The following is a 17,684-nucleotide window of genomic DNA, read 5'->3' as shown; positions in this document are numbered from 1 at the left end:
TAAGTAGAAGTAGCTGATCCAGCAATATTCATTTAATATTATATACTTGATTTAGAGCAATACACACTGATGGTCTTAATAAATGAAAGAGTCCTTGTAGTTGCCATGTTGTGTCTTAGCAGGGTACAGACGGTTCCAGGAGAAGGGGGGCAGTTAGCGTCTGCCCTCGGGAAGGAGACAATGTTATTCTTTGTGTTAAATAAAATTGTCAACATTGATTGTATTACACCTGTCACTACGCATGAGGGGGCGTTCTAATACCCTGATTTCATAAAACTATGGTGATGTGTTTTTTGAGATGAGATCTGAGACTGTCTGCATACAGTGTCCATCTCCCACGTGTGTGATCATTAAATCATCGTTTGACTCAACCCGACCGGACCAGTGTTGTTATTGTGGGTTTTTCCTCTGGTGTCCATCCCCAATATTTTTGAACCATAACAACAGGTACAGGGCAACGAAATGCAGTGTATGGGTTAATTTAACTTCTTCTCAAATGAGGCATTTCTCTAACACGCACATGTGTCTATTCCTCACACTTCTCATACCTTTCTCTGGTTGTGTGTGGTTTTATTTGTTTCAGTCATTTACCAGGAACATCTTTTCCTTTACTCCATGTCTTCCGCCAGAGGTTAACACTGGTGAGATTCAGGGACACAGCACCCAGAGCAGTTCAGCGAGAAAAACCTGCCTAAAACTACATTCTCTCTTTTTGTTTTTCCGGGAGGGGTGGGGACAACTCTGGTGTCCAGCCGTGAATTTTTAGCCAAAGCTTGGCCTGTCTTCTGCTGCCATACTCAGGTTTCCAGGTTAAGAAAAAACCACCTGTATGAAGACACTAAACATACATTTAGTATTTGTATAAACATAACTGCCTAAATTATTGAACTCTTGAGGAGGGTTGATTTCAGAATCAGAATCAAAATCAAAAACTTTATTGTCATTGTCATGAGACCAACGAAATTAAGAATGGTCCCCGATCATTGCATCATCCCTAGCAATATCAAAATATAAACAAAACGATAAAATTCAATAAATAAAATAGATAGAATACTTAAAATACTAAGTATTCCCACAGTCATCCTTCAGACCGTGCATAGATTAACACAAGAGTGGCATGGTGGACATTTTGTAGTATTCAGATGTGTTATTGCAGTTGGATAACAGCTGTGTTTGAGTCTATTAGTCCTTGCTCTGATTGCCCTGTACCGTCTGCCTTAGGGCAACAGTTCGAACAGGGAGTGGCCAGGATGTGAGGTGTCTTTTATGATGTTTTGGGCCTTTTTAAAACAGTGGGCGTTGTTTGACTCTTTACTAACTTTAAACCCCACCATAACAATTTCTCACTCACAAACTTCTATGCATCCATTTAAACATGCGAAGGCAGCACAAATTCACACTCATACCCCTACAGCAAAGCTTTAACATAACCACAATGCAACTCCTCCCTTAAACGGGAGAAATCACCCTGAATCAACCAACTCTATATAAAACGTCAAACAAAGATAAACCACAAACATTTCTACACTTCTGTGTCTTCCACGCAGCACAATAGGCAGAAAAACACCAATTACTCACAGTCTATTGAATTTGTACTTAACATCACAACAAAAGAAAAACCTGCTCTTTTCACAACTCTCACAGCTAAAGTCGCCAACTCCAAAACCACAGAATTAAATCAATATAGTCAAAACTCTTACCCAGAGCCTCTGAAATAATAAAAAATCACCAAATACTCGGTTACTCTTTTCACTCGCTCCTTCCCACTCCCTTCTTCCTCATACAGCATACACGCTCGCTCCCGCGGACCCGCTCGGCCCCGCGGGCTCACTCGGCCCCCACCTTTTTTCTCTCACAGAGACAGAGAGAGCCCCTTTTCCTTTTTTATTTTTCTCCAGCACACATACACACACAGAATCCCAACTGAGAGAAAGAGGGAGAGAAGAGAAAAGATTTTTACTAGAGATGAAGTCTTTAGCCGGAGTTTCAGATCTAACAGATTTATACAACTTATTTACACACACCGGTAATTTATAATCTATATACACACGGGCCCGCATAGACGTCATATGCCACAAGAGGTTACACCTAACTTTTTGACTAATTTAAAAGCACCTATAGCCCAGGCCTAGCCTTGCTGGTCAATACACGCCTCGGGAACGCCCTCCCGATAGCGCTCGAATTCCTAAGAAAACACCATATGCCAGAACAACTTTATCTCACTTCTCTATTTCTCTGCTGGTGTTCCTAAATTTTTGACTAATTTAAAAGCATCTTTCAGCCCAGAGCCCGGCTCTTGCTGATCAATTACCGTTTCAAGTACGCCGCCTTGAAGAACGGTCAAATTACTAAATTCTAATTACTTTTAAAACTACTTCCCCGCCAGGAAAACACGGAGCTCCACCGGCCACGTGACACATCACAGTTCACGCTTTTGGCTTTACTTAAAGCTCAGTGTGCCCAACGTTTAGATAGGATGCAGCCAGGTCTAACCTTCTTAATCAATCAATGCAGTAGAAGGCAATCACTCATAGATTACCTGGCCAATTAACCGGGAGTCCCAAGTCCCCAGCGGGAGGCCAAAACCGGGCAAAAGCCTAACCACGCGTCCGCGGTCAGGTGTCAGCGCCACCTGCTGAACAAACTGCATTCTTAGAGAGCCTAGCTTCTCAGTCCTAAACGAATTTACTTTTTTAAAAGCCTCACGGTGAGCTCTCAGCCCCCCCCGTTTAATTATCTGAAGCCCGAGACCGTCTCTGCTACCCTATTAAAACCAAATTATCCCTACACTACCGATTGACTGGCTGGCATTCCCAGTCAACCCACATTTAACCTCTTAAACCGTATCTATTTGTTTCCACACACCTTAAACCGTATTAACTTAAACACATAACTTCTTAACTCAAAATTCACCCCCAAAATAAACAGCAATGAATTTAGTCAGACTACTATGCCCTATTTTAAAACTAATTACACAAGATCACTATGGACCAACGCCAGAAGCCCAGACCGAGTGAATATTATTTAATTAAATTTAGTTTTAACTTCCAATATAGCGCCTTTGGATAAAAATCAACAGGTGGCACTCACCTTTTCTTATGTCGCCTGGCGTCACTCAGATAGGCTGCTGGCCTCCGCCCCTGTTTGTCACCCACACGATAGCTGCAAGCTCCCCTCCTCCCCAACCGGAGTTTCGGCACCAAGTTGTTGCGTCTGGTTCAGTTTGGGTAAGAAGGAAAAACAGCCGAGTCCGTGTAGGTGACAAACATAGTGATTTTATTGCACACTTCTAAGACAGAAGCATGGGAAGACAAGCGTACAGCCACAGATCTCCAAAGAGTGGACAGCTCCCCCTCGTTATATAAGCCATGATGACGTCACACAGTCAGACCTTACTGGAAATGATAACAGTTTGGGCCTGTTCAGAGAGTTTACCTAATATGGACATCAACTGCCAGTTGTTAGAGAAAAACAAGTGTGTAGTACATTGTGCATTTTGTGAAAGTGTATCTATCAGAAAACTGTCCTCAGACGACCCTCCTATTATTACTAAGTGTGTAGGTGAACGTGCGTGTGTGTTACATAAGTGCGTGCATGTGATTACAGGCCGGCGTACGTGCAAAACTACACGCAGGTGGGCCAGGGCCCAACAGAACTAGTGGGTCTGTATGGTGTGACTGCACTAAAGTGCAACAACTTTATATAAACAGTCAGTGTGCATTAATATTTGCTCAAAGTAACACAGATGTAATTAAAAGATTATACTGTCAACAGATTCAACAATGGTAAATGATTAATGATTGATACTTCTGATTCTAACTGTGATCATAAGAATACAAAATAAAATATCTCCTGGTCACAATTCATATCGTGCTTTTTGAGACCCTCAAAGCGCTTTACAATTCCATCTATGCCACGATCACCCTAAATAGCAATAATAATAATAATTATTATTTGATGTAAAAAAAGTTTATACGAATCATTTTATATACTTTTCCATAGCATCACATTTGAATTTAACAGTTCAATCTTTCAAATAATGGACAAATATTTGTGAAATCATGATACATTTGTGAATGTATTTTAACAATCTAAATATGCATATGTACAGACAGATACATTTAAAAAAACAAGAAAATTATGTTTTATTACATTGCAGTGATTTTACGTTAATTTACATTTGAAATGTGAAATCACTGTGTATTTATGTAAATTTAATGATATTCTAGAAGAACAATACAAAACTGTAAAATACACAGTAAAATACTTTTTTTTAGGATTTTCTTTTACAGTGTATTTTAGTACAGTGAGTGCTGTGACATGGCATTACGCTGCTGGAAGCAGCCAATAAAACAGGCTGCGGGATTTAAATTTTGAGTTTTGACATGTTGTGCATTCAGAGATGCTTTCCTGCATACCTCGGTTGTAACAAGTGGTTATTTGAGTGACAGCGGGAAGCAGTCTGGCTATTCTCCTCTGACCTCTGGCATTAACAATGCATTTTTACCCTGCTGCTCACTGGATATTTTCTCTTTTACATACCATTTGCTCCAAACCCTGGAGAAGGCTGTGTTGAAAAGTCCCAGAAGATCAGCAATTTCTGAAATACTCAGACTATTGTGCACCAGCAATCATGGTGTCAAAGTCGACTATAATCACCTTTTACCCACATTCTGATAACTGGTTTGGACTTCAGCAGGTCATCCTGATTATGTCTACATGCCTGAATGCATTTAGTTTTCCCCCTTGTATTGGCTGATTAGATATTTGCATTAACAAGCCATTGAATAGGTGTACCCAATAAAGTGGCGGCTGAGTGTATATGTCCCAGTATGTATTAAACAACCTTTATTTATTGTAAGCAACCTCATGTCAGGGGGGAAGAGTGAATATTGACTTTCTCGTCCAAAAATGTGAGAAGGCTGCTATACAAGTCAGGATGTACAGCAGACATTATCAGAAGAGGTCAGAGTATTTCTTTGTAGTCTGTTTATACACCAACCATCAGCTTTTCATTGCCTGGTGCATTGAAAGAGGCGCTTGTGAGAATGTGCCCTGTAAATGGTTCTGTTGTGCTGTGCCAGCTTTCATAAGAGAGCTACAGAGATGGAGCAACAGAGCCCAGAGCAGGACATCATAATTCAAGAGAATAATTGGGGCATTTAAACCAAACTTGGGACTCATCCATGCCAGACAGATACAGGTCAAAGCAGCCTGTCCACTTGGGAGGAAGGGATGGGATGGATGGATAGCAAGAGGATGGGGAGGATATGACAAGTAAAGTGATGAATGGTAGTAGGAGCAGGAGGTGGACAGACAAAGAGGAGAGAATAAAAATAAACAGTAAAGCTTGGAGGTAAAAACACAGCTGAAAAAAGGGATAAAAAAGGGAAAGAAGCAAACAAAAGAGGGAAAATGGGAAGGAGCAAGGACTAACCAGGAAGTCAATAACATTTTTTTTCTGTGTTTCATGAGGTGTAACGTATCTCTGGTGTTCTCTTCAACAGGGATGTTGAATGTTAATAAACCAGAAGTGAACTATTTAATTTGGCACAAAGGTTACAGTGTGCAATATTTTGCTCATTAGTTTAAACTCAAATGCTTTGATTTGACCTTGAAGCTCGCTGGTGGGATAAATGTGGATGGGAAAAAGTTAGTTTGCATGACATTTAAATATATTATGCGATATAATATGAAAATTGAAGGACCTGCAACTGAAAGCTAGTATAATTTGTAAACCATGGACATTTTTAGCTACTTCAAGAAGAACTTTGATGCTCATTTTTGCGGCCCCACGTTTTTTTATTTGCAGACTTTTTCACGGTACCTTTACATAATTTCCATTATCTTCTCTAAGGACAGCTTTTTTCTGATTGGCTGCCATTCACAAACAGAGGGTTTGACCAGGAAACTGGTGGGGCTTTTGTTCTCACAGCCAGAGCTGGGATTATAATAAGGATATTGCCTTTCTGTGACATTACACATATCCAAGAGAAGAAAAAAAATGTCTGAAATTATCTCATAGGATTACTTTGTCATAAGCTGACAACTGTTTAATATGAGCAACCACCATTTTATATAGCAAATAATGCAATGTGTAACAGGTTCACTTAAGTGCCAAGTGCTTGTGAACACCTCACAAGGACAAGTACCACTAACTACTTTCTGAATCACTGCCGCCTTACTGTTTAAAATTCTCTATTTCCCTGAAGTCTTATTGATTGTGTTTATTGGTCTAGTGCTTTCCCAGTAATTCTTATCAGTTTCTTTTAATTACTGTGCCAGGCGAAAAGCAGCATTAACATTTCAGGTAAATGTAAAGGCATCCATTGCTTATCAGGTAATGATGGTACAGAAAGGAGGAGTACTTTTTTTAAATCCTGGGAGATTAAATGAACCTTCCATCTCTGTTGCTCTTTGGCCTTAACAGGGAAATAGAATGAACTTTTCTATCTAGGTTGTTTATAGCAATTCCCTGTTAGCTTAGTGAGTTCCAGTTGCTACATATGTCACATTTTCAAACAGAAATCCACCTATCAACCAGCCAGAGACGCTCCCAGTGAACTGAACTGGTGACCAGTTAGTCACCTTCAAGTTGAGCCCTTCATGTCTGCGCAACATGTGCATAGTGCTGCGGGCAAATAGCCACAACCACACACACAGCCACACACTCACATATCAGGATGCTTCTCACTCTGAGTGAAGGCACAAAGTTCATCAAATAAAAGCACGAGAACGTCTATAGCAACAAACTTAGTCAGAGTCTTAAATCACCAAACTCGTAAGCCAACAAAGGCTGAGGAGCAAAGAGAAAGGCACAAGCCAGCAGCCTCGGTATGAGCAACGGATCAAAGCAGATACGAGGACAACTGAAAAAGAGAAAAGGTTTGATGTCCTGTTATTAAATGACATTACATTATGTAAGTGCCTGAGATTGCTTTGTTGTAATAATGTGTTGCACCTGCTTTTATTTTGTAAGGTATGTCAGGTAAAGGTGGATATACAGAAATTTATTGTCAGGTAATTATTTGTACCAGAGAAGCCCGCAGTTTAGAGGAAATTTTAAAACTTGTAATTTCTTCAATTTTCAAAGTTATTTAAAGAAGAAAAGTTGATTTCTGTTTATATGTTCTTAGTTTGTTGGAAGAAGAACTGATAATTGACAAAAATCGATAATGGCTGGTCAGGCTTAGAAAAAAAAAGAGATCAGAATCAGTAAATAAAATAACGTTTAGTGCCACTCTACATTCCAAACTATGGTCACTGTGTTTTAACTTTTTGTTGATCTGCTTACTTCACATATCCTGCATCCTGCTGTTATTGTGTATATATTTATTTATATTTAGATTTCTTCATACATTCTTATATAGTTCTATATTGTGTATTTTGTTGTACAGTTATTTCATTTTTAACCTTAATTTATATTTTATTCCTTCCTAGTTAAATTTACCCTTTTTAATTTTTCATATTTATTTCCTTTCTTATTCATAGCCTTTTCCTTTTTTGTTTTCTTTAGGTCACGAGCAGTTGTCCAAGCATTTCACTACATATCGTACTGTGTATGACTGTGTACGTGACAAATAAAATTTGAATTTGAATTTGAATTTGAATCTGTCGTTTCTAACCTGGCTCATCCTTCTGTTAGTAATGTAGCTAATTGAGTTGCTGTGCATGTATGTAATCCAGGAAAGCTGTCCAAAATTTTCAGATTTTTGGCTCAGCTGTGTTTGTAGCACTAGCAGGAAATAGACGGGGCTCAGCAACATGAATGTCAGTTCATTCTAGGTATGACCTTGTTTCATTAATCCACCTGGCTACCCTGCAGTGACAAAAGCACACGATGATATTCTTCTATTTTATTAAGAGAATCAATTACTCCAGCTCCGCCACCAACATCCTGCCATGATTGTGTATCTTCTCTATTATTCAGGCAGTGAGACAGCAGAGCCTGTAACAGGCAATGAGAATTTGCAAAAGACAAAAAACAACTCCACACATGGGGATTCTTACATGGGTTTGAGAGACGGCTGCCTTATGGACTGTGCCACGGCAGTCCTAGACCACAAACCATGGCCATCTGGCAAATAAGGCAGGCTAAGGCAAACAGTCAAACTTTCCAAGTGGATTTCAATCTCAGCACAGAGACTCCGCCCCTTCCTTTCTCATAGAACCACACAGCACCCAGCATGAATCCATACCCTGGGATTTGTGTATGGTATTGTAGCCTTGGCTCTGTTCAAGTAGATGTGTATATATATATATGTGTGTGTATATATTTGAAATATATACATTTCATTTTTAAACACTACAATAAGTTCTTTTATAAGAGCTCACTTGAAACACAAAACCAAGCTCTTTAAGATTTTAAACTCCTGCTCCACCTACTGAGTTTATCTACACTCAGCTGCCAAAGCAGTTCTCTCACTCAGTCATAATTTGTCAAAGCAGTTTGAATTTCAAAGGCACAAAGGAACACAAAGAGAATAACAATGTTAGAAACTGTATTATAATCAAGATTGTGTCAAAAACGATTAAGCCGTGTTGAACCCGGCTTTACCCAGTTATCCTTTGCCTTCATTATGTCACCTATCATTGTGTGGGTTCCTCTCAAAAAGCAGGTAATTTGGTTCACAGGGAAACACAAAAGGGGTTCATAAGAAAGAGTCATTTCTAAGAGCTCTATCTCCTCTTTGTCTGTCAGTCAGTGGGTTAAATTAGTGTTACCCAACATTAATAGCAAAAAAAATGTATAGCAATATAATATATCTTTCCTAGAAAATTTAAGACTGCTTATCTGGGGAGTTGAATTGTTTTCAGCTGCTACTGCCATCACTAAGTAAAAGTAAAATGGAGAGTGAGGAAATCAAACTCCTATTATTAAAAAAAAGCTCCATGGAGCAGTCTCCCATTTACTCCTGACATGCCATCACCAGTAACACAAACAATGATGGGAAGTAAACAAACGGGTGAAAAGACAATTAGAGCATGATAAGAGTGGGTCACGTAAAGCACTTTAATATATATGTCTTAAATAAGTAGACTGGCTATTAAGCAAGTGTTTACCAGCTATATAATATCTTAGAAAGCAAAGAATATGAGAATCTAATAAAAATATCTTCTTCTTTTTGATGAAACTAAAGAAACTAAATTTAATTTTGATTACTAATAAGAGAATGGTAAATTCATCACTTCTAAGTAAGGTTATATCCATATGTCCATAGACATTTTTTAAATCAGGGATTTTACCGAGTTTATATAAAAATGCAAAAAAACAAAAAGACAAACAAACAAAACAAAATCTTAAGCGTTGTGAAAGAAATGTTAGCCAGTCAAAAGTCAACAAAAAATAAATGGCATAAAATGGGATACAGTCTGAGGTCAACAGAGGAGGTACAGGTGCACACCGTTAAGGCCGCAACACCAAATCTCTGTTTCCCTTGTCCATATGTAAGTGTGGTCTGGATTGGCAGGCCACTGTTACTCCTGAACCATGAAACCATGAAAGTCTAAATGTGAAACAAATATTTTGTTGAAAAAGTCAAGAGACTTACGCCAGTGATCGTGGCAGTGTATGTACTTCACAATTCAGCATTTCTTGACAAACTAACCAAAGGATGCAATCATCTCGATAGTGCTATCTGATAGCATCGATATAAATGATAAGATAAGATAAGATAACCTTTATTAGTCCCACACGTGGGAAATTTGTTTTGTCACAGCAGGAAGTGGACAGTGCAAAAGTTATGAGGCAAAAATTAGAATACAATAAGAATAAATACAGTACACAACTGTACAGAATAGAATAAAATAAAATACTATATACAGTAGAATAAAATAAAATAAATATACAATAAGATAAAAATAGAATACAAATACAAATACTATATACAACTGAGTAAAAATACAACGATGACAGAAAGGATTATTGCACTTAGTATTATTGCATATGTATGGATGTGTGTGCTTGATCAGTTAAAGTCTTTATTATGGAGTCTGACAGCAGTGGGGAGGAAAGACCTGCGAAATCTCTCCGTCCCACACCGTGGGTGCCGCAGTCTCCCACTGAAGGAGCTGCTCAGTGCTGTCACAGTCTGCTGCATGGGGTGGGAGATGTTGTCCATCAGGGATGACAGCTTAGCCGCCGTTCTCCTGTCACTCACCACCTCCACTGGGTCCAGAGGGCATCCTAGAACAGAGCTGGCCCTTCGGATCACCCTGTTCAGTCTCTTCCTGTCCCCAGCAGAGATGCTGCCGCCCCAGCAGACCACGCCATAAAAGATAGCAGAAGCCACAACAGAGTCATAGAAGGTCTTCAGGAGTGGGCCCTCCACTCCAAACGACCTGAGTCTCCGCAGCAGGTACAGCCTGCTCTGCCCTTTCCTGTAGAGGGCGTCTGAGTTATGAGTCCAGTCCAGTCTATTGTTCAGATGAACACCAAGGTACCTGTAGCTGTCCACAGCCTCAATGTCCATACCTTGGATGTTCAGTGGTTGCAGTGGAGAATGCTTGTGCCTGCGGAAGTCTACCACCAGTTCCTTGGTTTTACTGGCGTTGATCTGGAGGTAGTTCAGCTGGCACCAGTCCACAAAGTCTTGGGTCAGACCTCTGTACTCCTTGTCGTCCCCATCAGTGATGAGGCCCACTATTGCAGAGTCATCAGAGAACTTCTGCAGGAAGCACTGGGTGGAATTGTGGGAGAAGTCTGCAGTGTAGATGGTGAAGAGGAACGGAGCCAGAACCGTTCCCTGTGGGCGTTTATACGTTTATACACTAAAGAGTCATATTACAACAATCCTGATGTATACCCCACACCCCTAAGCATAACCACAGATGCTAAATTTACTGCATTTGTATACAAAAAGGTAGATGTGACACAGTTACTGCTTTTCTGCCTCTTTTTATGCATGTGGTTACATAAGTTGTTACCTCAAAGGTTTTTCTTGAACTGAGTTTGAATCTCTAACCTAAGTTCTACCCTTTGTCCTCAAAACATAAGTTTCTGTAAAACCTGAATTAAGAGAATGCATCAGGGTTAAAAACACTGTCTCGAAATGTCTACCCTTAGGCCATATGGTCTAATAATTGAAGCATCAGTGTGAAATAAAAAGGTCAAGACCCTTTTTCTTCGTCACATATCCCCTTAAGAGGAGTCACAAAGCCATCTGTGTGTGTGTGATTTCTACATCTAAGCACTTATCATCTTTAATGACCTTTTTTCTGTTTCTGCTGTGAGTGATTATCAGGGCAGTTGCGGGTTATTTCCTGCATTTAGTAATGCAGATTACCTTAAAATGTAATTATACTGATGTACATGGAAGGGCTGGGGTTAATGGTTTATGTAGGCCTGTACAAATGTCTGTGTGTGTGTGTCTGTGTGTAGGTCTATGTCTGTGGTGCTTTGTCTATTAGATGACCACAGACAGTGAGTGACTGTCTCTGTTCATCAGACAATCTACACCACTTGCCCTGAGGCCTGGCCCTTGGCATTACCTTATCAGTAACCATTATCAGCAATTTCACAATACAGTATCAGCTGTTATCCATAGCAGGTACCAGTAGGATGTTCTATATTCTCTAAGATATTCTTTAATATACCATTACATCTTAGTTGAGCAAGATATATAACTACTAACTACTCTACTGCTGGATAGATGTTCAGTTTAATTAACATTATTGGACTAGGGAGGATGAAGCTGACTGACATCGGTGGGTGATCAGCAAACTTTCCCCTTATCAGGTTAGATTTAGAGTAAGATCTGTCCACAACTGTTGCCATACAGCTTGGTTCTTATAAATAAATTGACACATTTTCCATTCACATTAACTATTATATTAACCAATATTTCTATTGGCTGTAGTGGAGGATGCTAAATCAGCCATAAAGTTTAAGGTTCAGTATCTTGCACTTAGTTTGACACGGCATGCTCAGTCACACTAGTGTAAAATAGGATGCCAAGCCCTCTTGGGATCAGGGGTCACCCTCAGATTCTGGGCGGCTACTTTCAATTGCAAGGTGATTACAGAGATCACCTGGTGGGAGGTAACCTGCCAACTGCAATCCAGTTTGAACTTGCTGCAATCAGTTTTAAAGAGACTGTTGAAGGTTTACAAATAATTGCCGTCCAATTTATGAAGGCACACTGGTTGCCATCACATGTCAGTAAATCTCTTTGATGAGCTTGGTTGGTTGCCAACTGGCTGTGTTCGGGTTAGATTCCTACACAGAAGCAAGGCAACAAACAAGAGCAGCCGATCTGCAGCTACTGTTTCAAATTTATGGTATGTTGGCTGAACTCACAATAAAATCAGTGAAATAGTGTTTCATGTAAATGTCGATGGCAACAGATTTGCAACAGATGCTGACAGATTTGTGATTTTTTTTCTGATTTAGCACAGTTAATCTGTATTATCACAAATATACTGGACATATTTGGTAACTTGACTCCGTTCAATCACAAGCTGATAGCAGACTGATGGAGTTTTATTGTCATTTTATTGTGATCTTTATGCAGCAAAGTCGCTTTGAAGACACCATTTGACCTGGTCGCCTCATTTAAAGCATTCATTTGAAAGGAAACAAGACTGCAAGCTTATTGCACACTGTCACAGTTTATGTCCTTCTACAGTCTCCAATGGCTATTTTCCCTACTGTAACTGTATTATTATTAAAACTGACTCTATGAGTGTCCTATGACACTCATGTTGGCTATCAAAGCACCAATGTGCCTAACTATAGCCAGAAAGATCAGCTAGGATGGCTGCAGAGGTCTGAAGGTTCAAACTGATTTAGAAAAATTGCTGCATTATGCCATTATGTACCATTATACCAAGCAGTAATTATGCAGACGGATGTGAAATCTCTCTCATCTCACCTCAGTTTGTACATGTTGTGACACAAAGAAAGATTAAGAGACAGATTTATTTGGTCTCTGAGTGTAGATGCTCAGTAAAGACAATTAAAGCTTCAGTGTCAATATTTTGTGTACTCCCCCAGGTGCAGACATCTGCAAAAAACAAGGGGGCCCCACCACTACAACTGCTTAATTGCATTTTCACTGCTTTAATAGCTCTCTGAAGAAACATAAATGTATCTCTGCACATGGATTATCAAGTGGCTCTGAAGCACCGTTCCACGTTGCTTAGCTTGTAAATTAAAATCAGAAGCGTTGACTAAAAGGAAGCGTTTTAGGTCAGTATCACAGAGGGTATTTCTTTAAGTGGAAGAGAGCGGAGAAACATCAAAAAATCATTTTGAATGGGTGACTCATTAAATTTGCCTGAAGCTATTCTGTTATATTCAGCTAAATGAACCAAAGGGGAAATTCACAGGCAAGCCAAGTGCTTCCCCCCCACTGCTAAAACCAACCAGCAAATGAGGGAGACACTTTATGGTTACAGCAATTTATGTCAGTCAATGAATGGCGAATCCATGCAAAATGGCTCTGTTGGTGGCAAGAGGGTCCAGGATCCAGCAAAACGGGACAAAATATCAGATTTCAAATTCAAATTCAAATTTTATTTGTCACGTACACAGTCATACACAGTACGATATGTAGTGAAATGCTTGGACAACTGCTCGTGACCTAAAGAAAACAAAAAAGGAAAAGGCTATGAATAAGATAGGAAATAAATATGAAAAATTAAAAAGGGTAAATTTAACTAAGAAGGAATAAAATATAAATTAAGGTTAAAAATGAAATAACTGTACAACACAAATTAGAATGAAGGTAAATTTAACTGGGAAGGAATAAGATAAAATATATAAATTAAAGTTGAAAATAAAATAACTGTACAACAAAATACACAATATAGAACTATATAAGAATGTATGAAGAAATCTAAATCTAAATAAATATATACACAATAACAGCAGCTGTACAAGTATTAACCGGAAATGAAGAATATAGTGACCAGTGTTGTGCAAAAAAACAATGTGTGCAAAAACAATGTCCAGAAAGTCCAGTGTGTGTGTAAGAACCATATGTGTGGGTCAGTACTGTGTGGTGGTGTGATTGAGAGACCGTATCGCCTGCGGGAAGAAGCTCCTCCTCGGTCTCTCTGTGTTGGTCTTCAGGGAGCGGAATCGCTTTCCTGACCTCAACAGAGAGAACAGTCTGTTGTTGGGATGGCTGAGGTCCTTCACGATCTTCCTGGCCTTGGTCCAGCACCGCCTGCTGTAGATTGAGTGCAGGTCAGGGAGCTCGGAGCGGATGGTGCGCTCAGCTGACCGCACAACCCTCTGTAGAGCTCGTCTGTCCTGCATGGTGCTGTTCCCGAACCAGGTTAAGATGTTTCCCGCCAGGATGCTCTCTATGGTGCACGAGTAAAAGTTCCTGAGCACCTTGGAGGGCAGTTGGAAGTCTCTCAAGCGTCTGAGGTGGTAGAGACGCTGTCGGGCCTTTTTCACCACGGTGTTGATGTGACAGGACCATGACAGGTCCTGCGTGATGTGAACTCCGAGGTATTTGAAGCTGTCCACTCTCTCCACTGGGCACTCGTTGATGACGGGGGTCTGGTAGTTCCTCTCCTGCTTAGTGCTGAAGTCCACTATCAGCTCCTTTGTCTTACTGACGTTTAGAAGGAGGTTGTTCCTCTGGCACCAGTTCTCCAGATTCCTAATCTCCTTCAGGTAGGCCGTCTCGTTGTTATCAGAGATCAGGCCCACCACGACGGTGTCGTCAGCAAACTTGATGATGGTGGTGGAGCTGGTAGTGGCCACACGGTCATATGTGTACAAAGAGTACAGCAGGGGGCTCAGAACACACCCCTGGGGGGCTCCAGTGCTGAGAGTGGTGGAGGCTGAGACATGTCCGCCCATCCTTACTGCCTGTGGTCTGCCAGTTAGGAAGTTGGAGATCCACTGACACATAGATGAGCTGAGTCCCAGATGCTCCAGCTTGGTGGTGAGTGTGGAGGGAATTATGGTGTTTTATTTATAAAGTAAAAAAGAAAAGCACAGCATTTAAGTGGCAGTGACATAGTTGACAGTTGTAGCACACAAAATCAGGTAATATAATTTCAAAATGTCCTTGTGCTTAAATAAAGTCAACTGCCAATTACTCAGGGACATGACATCTGTACATGAATAACTAGAATTGCTTTCACGTTTACAACTCTAGCACCTCTGGGGCAGTACAAACAGAATAAATCCACAGTTGGATGAAGAAGTGATAAGGAAATGTGGTTCAGATCTTTAGAGCTTCATTAACATTTAACAGTACATATCTAAAGCTTAAGCCAGCCTCCCAAAGGCTGATAGTTTTGTTGGTGAGAGGTGTGAAACGGTGGTACAATGTTCAATATGTGACATTAGAGAAATATTCAATAGACAGTAATTAAAAATAATAGCTGTCCTGTGATAACAACTTTATTTACATATGAAACAATGCATTTTTTTCCTCTCTTACCTGCCTGATCAAACATTTGCTAATTTGTTCTTTTTCACTTGTTAAGAACAGTAAGATTTTGCTGATTTTGTTGGCAAGTGTGCAGACCTCAGGTGGGCTTTCAAGCAGTTATATTAGACAAATATAACTTGAGTAAAAAAAGTAAATACAAAATGCAGTTTTTTAAATGAAGATTCCATACATCAATTGACTGTGATATATGTAGATACATGTACATAAAGCTTTCTTGATGTCTGCTGTTCTCTTTGGATTCAACTGGCATTTAAAGGGAAGCGAAACTGTACTTACAGTGACGCATATACAAGCACATATTTTGATTGGAATACCCTTCAGTACAAGAGACTGTAAACAGCACAAGCTCAGTTTCATATGAATATATATCTAAATGTCACACATTTGACATTTACTTAAAGCGACTTGTTTTATGAAACAGTTAAAAACGGAGTGGAAAATCCAACAGGGTTGACTATGCTACGTGAGCTTCGCTAATTCTGCACATCACTCTGCGTGCCACATTTACACACCTTGTTGGACCCGTTACTTTGGTACACCCTAACAAGTGGGTGTTGCTCATAGCCAGCATAGCTTAACATACAAACACACACATGCATCTGTCACCCTGTGTCACACACAGTGTCTTGAAGAATAATAATCGTGCCGTTACCCACTTTACAAAAAAGACCGGTCTCATTCTCTGAAATGAGCAAATTGTTTAAATTTCACATAACAGCATGATAGAATGAACTACATGTAAATAACTGCACATGCAAATGGTTTCCCTTGTTGCGCCCTCAGCTGTCTTGCCTGCTTTGTATTCCCTTTTAGCTTTGCAATAATAATGATTCCGACTTGCAAAACAACAACAGAGTACACGTGTTAGTTCCCAGTATACAGATAATGCACTCAAGTATGGCGCACCAGCTGTTGCCTGCAGTACAGTATGCTAATTGCCATAGTTCTGAAAGAATAGATATGCATAAGAGCATACAGTATTGCTGAAGCCTGGAAGATGTACTGTGAAGTGTGTACAAAAAGTACATTTAGGAATTGTTTAAAGTCATGTTGATGATAAAAATGTCTGTATTTTTTGGTGCATCTGTTTAAATATAGATCTGATTGCAAAGTCATCTGTCTTGTGGATCTCAGCATGTTGCGGCATACACTGATCAGGCATAACATTATGAACACCTGCCTAATGTGGCGTTTCCTCTTTTGCTGCTAAAACATCGCAGAGCCATCGAGGCATGGACTCCACTGGAAACCCCAAAGTGGTATCTGGCACCAAGATTTAACCAACAGATCCTTTAAGTCCTGCACGTTGCAAGGTGGGGACTTGGGTCGATCCTCCGAGGACTGTGTATAAAGAGAGCCTCTTAGAGAGGCAGAGTTTCTCAGATGTAAAGATGGGCAAAGGTTCACCAATCTGCAAAAAACTTTAGAATAATGTTCCTTCAGTGTAAAATTGACTGATCATATCTCATTATCCATCATGAAAACCCCCAAGGTCAAACAAGGCCAAAGTCAATATTGGATGGCCATGATCCTAGGGAGCTCAGGCAGCACTGCATTAAAAACAGTCGTGATTCTGTCATGGAAATCACCGCATGGTTTCAGGAGCAGAAATCATTCCAAAAATGACTGTGAACAGAGTTCATTCACAAATGCAGGTTAAAGCTCTATCATGCAAAAAAGAAGCCATGTGTGAACATGATCCAGGACCCCAGCCGTCTTCTCTGGACCAAAGCCCTTATAAAATGGAGTGAGACACAGTGGAAAACTATTTTGTGGTGAGATTAGTATCTGTGGCAAAGAAGGAGAGGGACTATCCGGCTTTATTATCAGCATTCAGCCGAAACGCCTGCCTCTCTGATGGTATAGGGGTATATTAATTCATATGGAATTGGTAGCTTGCACATCTGGAAAGGCCTCGTCAGTGCTAAAAGGTATATATGGGTTTTAGAGCAACATATACTCCCATTCTGAAGACAACTTTTTCTAAAACAAGTAAGGGATCTGCTCAAATGGTCTGCATGAATCCATATTTCACTAACTGAAAACCATCATGAAATAAAAAATATGACAGATAAGCTAGAGTCAGACAAGAACGAGGCCAGCAGCCCGTAATCAGTTTAATCAGACCTTCCTTAGAATTTCATATGTGACTTATGTGCCACTGTTAGGGTGCCTGGGTCATCGCCCCAGATTTTTCAGTTTTATATTAGTATTGAACTTTGATTTTGATATTATCTATCATTTCTAGTCTTTTGGTTTCATACA

This window comes from Diplotaxodon limnothrissa, linkage group LG17, assembly GCF_057381915.1.
Source record: "Diplotaxodon limnothrissa isolate DT_005_m linkage group LG17, D_limnothrissa_male_GT1.1, whole genome shotgun sequence".
NCBI classification, from domain to species: Eukaryota; Metazoa; Chordata; class Actinopteri; order Cichliformes; family Cichlidae; genus Diplotaxodon; species Diplotaxodon limnothrissa.
Note: the sequence above shows the minus strand (reverse complement) of the source record.